General features: G+C 39.1%; 1 long non-coding RNA gene across 1 annotated transcript; it reads right to left on the bottom strand.

Moving 5' to 3' along the window:
• Positions 1–4,850: 4,850 nt before the first annotated feature.
• On the bottom strand, positions 4,851–5,758 carry LOC113528421 (uncharacterized). The gene is made up of 2 exons (XR_003402940.3): positions 5,118–5,758; positions 4,851–4,989 (listed from the first exon to the last, which is right to left on the bottom strand). It is a non-coding gene; the product is annotated as an uncharacterized LOC113528421 (long non-coding RNA).
• Positions 5,759–6,307: the final 549 nt, after the last annotated feature.

The following is a 6,307-nucleotide window of genomic DNA, read 5'->3' as shown; positions in this document are numbered from 1 at the left end:
TTCTCCCATTCAGCCAGCTGTGCATACCTGAACACACACACACACACACACACACACACACTCTCTCTATCTCTCTCTTACTGGATTAATACTTTGGTCTTTAGCCAATTGTGTGCAACTGAGTGTAAGTACAGATGCATCAGATTCTCATCTGCTTCCAGGGTTGCATCTGACTGACACTGTTCCATGAAAGCCAAACAATCCTTAAATGGTCTGATTTCAAAGCCTGAACCAAACAAAGATAAAACTGTTTATATCAGAGCATGTTTCAATTTTATTCCAGTTCTCTATTTATCCATAAGCATTACTAACGATTAGCTATCATCTGCCAGAATGCTAACATTACCCTGATCCCATTTATCTATTACAAAATGTATTTCTGTATTTTTCGAATACATTGCTTATTAAAATTAATTTTTAGCTTATTTTTTGTCATGTATCAAATTCAATTGATGTATTTTTTGCCCATCACTGATCATATTTTTGCAGACATAATCATCACAGATCAGTGTATAACTGACAAAGCACATACCAGCAGGAAGTTATCTTAGCTACGCTGTTGGACATTTTATTGCGGAGTATCTTCAAATCCAAGATCAGCTGCACACTCTCCTGTTATCTGCACACATAACATAGTCACGCACAGTCACAAGTCTGCATTATTTACTATTATTTTTTTAAAGCAATAACTGAAGCCACAAAAACCTTCAAACACTTGTCTGTGAAGAACAGAAGCAGATTTAATACAGCAATGGCTCTCACATCCAAACCAGAAAATATATGGAAAACCACTTCCCTTCAAATGCAGAGGTGACAAACATCCAGCCAGATGAAGGTTATAATCTGGCCCGCCAAATGATTTTAGAAACTTGTAGCCTGTAATGGGCTCATTGCACAGAACACTTTCACGTTCTTACTACTGCTCCAGCATTCATGGTTCTTTTGCTAGACTCGCAATTGTATACAGTGGTTCTGCACGGGATCCTGAAGATAAACACCAACGACGTTCATCAGATCTGTATAGAAAACTTGCAAAGACGTATGTTCACTACCCATTGTCTCCTGAGATCTGGGAAGCTATGGAAGTTTAAGGAGCTGTTAAATTAAAGACGCTGTGCACAGAGGGACACTGCAGAGCTCTGAACATTTATTCATTTGTTTCTGAAAATGTTCTGTCTTACAGAGGACATGCGTTATCACGTGGCATTAGAAAAACCTGAAGGAGAAGTTGCTGTCTCACTGTATTGATGAATGGAAATGCTGAAAGGGCGAAAGTCAGGCCATTTTTAAATCGAAAAGCGTCATAACACTGAAGAGCTAAGCGTCTCTGTTCTTCCACTAGGGGGCAAAATTGACCAGTAAACTACATTTCTTTAGCCAGCTGAAAATTTGATGCTTTAACCTTGTATCTTTCTGAAAGAACTAATTTAAGGGTTTCACAGTAAAGGGGGTGAATACTTATGCAATGACAACATTTAATTAAGCAAATTATATGATTTTGCCCCAACTTAAATAGTATGGAGTATTTTGTAGATTCATGATTTATAATCCCATTTTTGTTTGTTTTGTTCCCATTTATAATTCCTTAAAAAAAGAGTAGTTCTTGATGTCTTATTGGTCCTCTAAACAGATTTTTTGGTCTGGCCCACTTGACATTAGACTAAGTATAATGCAGTGCTTTACCTAAACTGAGTTTGACACCACTGCTTTAAAAGGGTGATTTTATGGCTACGTGTGCACAATCGATCACCCCAGTTACATTTGCAAAATCTATGATGGCATGATTGGTGTCATTATTGTTGTCTTGTCCATTGCCATTTTTGGAAATGTAATATCTTGTGGTGTGACGATATAAATGCATGCAAGATGTGTCATTATTCAGCTTATTCAACTTCTCATTGAAATGTGACAGAGTAGGAAGGATGTGAGTGTGCATAGGAATGCTAATGCTGCATTTTGTTGACCCCACCAAATGATGGGCGAGTTGCTGGCAGGGAGAAAATAAAATTGCACTGGGCAAATGAAATTGTCCATTCATCACTCTCAAGAAAGAAATTTCCTGTGCAAAGATCAAGCAAGATATTATGCCTTTAGATGTGACATGTATATGCTTTTACTTCACATTTTATTTGTCTTATCTGTATGAACCTTGTTGTAAGCCCCACAGGCAGCAATTACTGTCAGTTACGCTGACATGACTGACAATAAATGAGATGAGAGCTCCTCATAATCAGTTTACCCATGATTAAACTTTTCTACCACTAGGGATTTCTGCATATGTATGGTCAGGAGTAGTTCTAAATACAGTATTTTCACATTTTGATAAATCACATTTTATGCCTTGAAATATGAGTATGCATGTTTTACACACAAACGTATGCACAGTTGATAAATGAGACCCCAGGTCTCGCTGCCTGTGAGAGAACAAAGGTGTGTTTGTGGGCATATGTGACGGTTTCCTAACCCTGGTTCTGGAGAAACCCCTTCCCTTCACATTTTAGTGTTTTCCCTGCTCTAAAACACTTGATTCAAACTGTCTGCTAATTAACAGCGATTCCTGAGAAGTGGGTGGGTTAGAGCAGAATTCTGCCTTTCTCTCAGGCTAGTTCTGCTTTTTCTATGATTACTCTGTGGAAGTGCCCTCAAAATCAGATTCATTGCATGCATTAGTCTTGTTGACCTTTGTCACATCAACAGTACTAACGTATTGTTGCTCCGGGTTGCCAAGTTGGTCTCCATGGTGATGGCTATTGGTGCACTCTTGGATTGGCCACGCATAGAGAAGACAGCCATAGGCGGGCTAGGCTTCTCTTCCTTTATACACACACAGATGAATATTAATCTCCTTATATAATGTTCTGATTATTGTCCAAAAAAACACTTTTATATAATGATGCACACTGCCACATTTGTTTCACATCAACCATCACCATTACCAGAAACATGTGAGTGTGGTTTTAAGATTTCTACAATTCTCATCTCCAGCATTTACAAACATAAGCAGAACCTCACAGAGTGATAATGTGTGTGCATACAGTATATGTGTGTGTCTATATTTGTATGTTTAGACCAGTACTGAACAGGGGTTAGCTTGTTTGCAATAGGACCTGATCGATTAATTGGCGTGCTATATTACAGTTATTACAGATACTACAGTTGCACAAAATCATCCAATTCTGCTGATAAGGTCTCTTTAAAAGTGTGTTAGTCAAGATTGGAGCTCTAGTGGTTAAGTAGATGAAGTTAAACAACATTGGAATGATTATTTTATTTCTTGAACCCTTCTCCCATTCCCACTCACGTAGGGGAAGGTGACATTACCTCACAAGTAGATAAATACTAGCTATCACTGTGCTTGATAGAAGACCCAAATCAGTGATACAGCCTCCATCTCATTGGGGGACTTGATATCGCCCCTAAAGATGATATTCAGGTTAACATTGAGGCTATAGGCTTTTTTTTTTAAAAAGGTCTTTCAACATCATAAGCATCAGTCCATGTTTCATCACCTGAGGTAAAAGCCACTGTTTACCCAAGATTATCTTTTCAGACAGACGACAATACAAGGGTACAAAATAACTTGAAACAAAATGTTTTGTTGCTGGCTGTTTTCCAGATTTCAGCTCTAGTGAGTTTGTCTTTAGAATATATGACACTGATTAATGGCCTCGTTAGAATTATCTAGCTTGCTAGCTTCTCATTTCATGTGAGAATCGACTTCCTTAATCCCCATTGTACGTAAAAGGAATGTCTAGACACATTTTATATCCAGCCTCAAAACTGTTGCTTGTTGGTGCCAACTAGGTCTGGTAGTTTTCATCTTCTAACCGTTTTACATTAAACTTGTGCTTCCCCATTTTCATACATGACACAGTGCCAGGTACATAACTACACAGAAAACCAAAATGTAGAAACAGAAGTGTAGAAACAGAGAAAATATGACATGTGAATGAAAGTGAAGGAGGGTTGGGGAGTGTTTATAAAAAGACAGGAGGTTCATTTATAGATAAGCAGACGAGCACTCCGGCCTGGACCACAGTTTTCCAAATAGGTCTTCTCAGCCACATAACACACTTGTACTGATGCCATTGAGCACATTGTTTGTACACACTCTCTTTTCACTCGCATGGTTTCTCAGAAATATTAGAAACTGTGTTTTTGTCTCATTAACTTCAAGAAAAAACAGTAGACTGGTGAGGGAAAAACTGTATATAGCTACATGTAATTAGGAAACTTACTGACTCTTGCCGTAGATATTTAATAAATGGCTCCTTACAGAAAACTTTACCATCTTAATGTTTATACACTTTTAATTATGCATCAATGTAAAGTAATCATTTATGGTACAGTTGTAACTATTGTAAAAGCTGTGCCGTTATAGAAAATTAATCAACACCTTCTGATTTAATCAGCTCAATTAATTTGATTCGATTGACTCAGTACCATTGCACACTGCACTTTACAAAACTGCATCAGACCCTTTTATATTATGGAACTCATTTTTGCTGCTACATCACACAATATTTTAGAGTTTACAGCCCATGTTCTGTGTATTTATTGTTCTGTGTAATTGTCCTGTTCTGTGTATTTATTGTCTTGCACTCGTCTGACACTGTTGTGTATTTGCACTTTATGTAGTCTTGCGTAGTGTACTGTGTTGCACCATGGTCCTGAAGAAATGTTCCAGTTTAGTTCCAATGTAGATGTGGTACCCGACACGCAGAATACCTACATGTACTTTACTGTCTGACTACGCCACCCCCTAAAATAGGCGGGGGAAACCCCTTTTCTCTCTGTAGTGTGGCTGATTCTAGACCCTGCCCGCAAAGAAACAGTTTACACAAGGCATGTACACAAGCTCGAATTTATTACAATTTTGAATAGGTACAATTGCTAATGTGAAAAAGAGACGAAGGGAAACTGGCTGGAGCTTCTCAAACTAATAAGGTCGGGTCGGCACGGCACCCACAGCTCCTCTCCTAGGAGGCCCTGGTGAGAGAGACAGACACAACAAACCCAACACCATACAAGCATGCAACATAGCAAACACTGCACACACAAGGTCAGTAATTACCACTACAAAATACCACACCGTGTTGCATGTTACCAGTACACACCAAAATAGTGTCCCCTCAGTGCAGCCCCCAACTGAAAGGAGCAGTAGTGAGGTGCAGATCCGGCCTTGTACAGAGAACCTATACAGAGACAAAAAGAGGAGAACATCCAGCTCCCAACACAATGACCACCGCGCTGGCTTGGTCAAGGCAGGGTTACACTAGACCAAGGACAAAAAAAAGGACAAAGCCAAAGGCAAACAAAACAACCAACAAACAAACTAAAAAAAAGACTTGTACACTGACAATAAAACAGTGGCTGGCCTGGTCCTTTGCAAGAGTGTTCAATACTCCCCGCAGCACAATAACCCAGGAAGATAAAATGGGGCACTCCAGTGCAGAGTGTCTGCAGCCCAGCAACTCAATAGGAGGCCACAAGTCCTTCAAATGCCACGCAGTCACCTGTGTCCTTCATGAAGAGTGGAACACATTGTTCTAGCAGTCACCCTGTATGACGGGAGTCTAGTTGCAGTGGCAAATGGCAGCAGCAAGAGAGTGTGAACTCCACAAGCCAAACTTTATAATCTCCTAATGTATCATGTGACATGCCTCATGTGACCCAAGACAAGCAGCCACACAATGCAGATCACATGATCCCCACACTGATTATCAGTGCAGGTAACCACCAACAAGAAAACACAGATCCCCACATATACAAGCTATATAGAGGAATAACAATAAAAACTCACTTGAACTGATTAACTGTGCTGTGGTATATTGTATCTGAAATGTCAGTTACTATATATTCATTTCTGCTTCATAGAAGTGTTGTATAAAAGCAATATCACATTCACAGTCATGCTGTTGTATTGAATATCAGCATAGCTGTGATTACCTATGGCCGTATCCCAGCCATGCTGATATTCAGTACAAAAGCACTCTTATCATACAGTACACTCCGATCACATACAGTGCTGCTTTAAGGAATGAACACACATTCTCTGTTTAAAGAAACACGATTTGTCTATCATTCAGGTCTGATGTCATAGCGCATGTCACATGTATGGTGCTTAAAATTCCAGCACCCCAAAGTAATACGCCTTCCCGCAGCCCTGGTTTTAATAATCCTTTATGATGTAATTTTTGTACAAATTATCCAATACAGGCACAAAGTGTTTTTGCGACTTTTTTTTAAACTTTTTGTAACAACTAAAAAGCTTCAGTTGTTGTCCTAATACTTAATGAGTTTAAGA

This window comes from Pangasianodon hypophthalmus, chromosome 13 (assembly GCF_027358585.1).
Source record: "Pangasianodon hypophthalmus isolate fPanHyp1 chromosome 13, fPanHyp1.pri, whole genome shotgun sequence".
NCBI lineage: Eukaryota > Metazoa > Chordata > Actinopteri > Siluriformes > Pangasiidae > Pangasianodon > Pangasianodon hypophthalmus.
The sequence above is the reverse complement of the archived record's forward strand: the minus strand, read 5'-3'. Positions and strand labels throughout refer to the sequence as shown.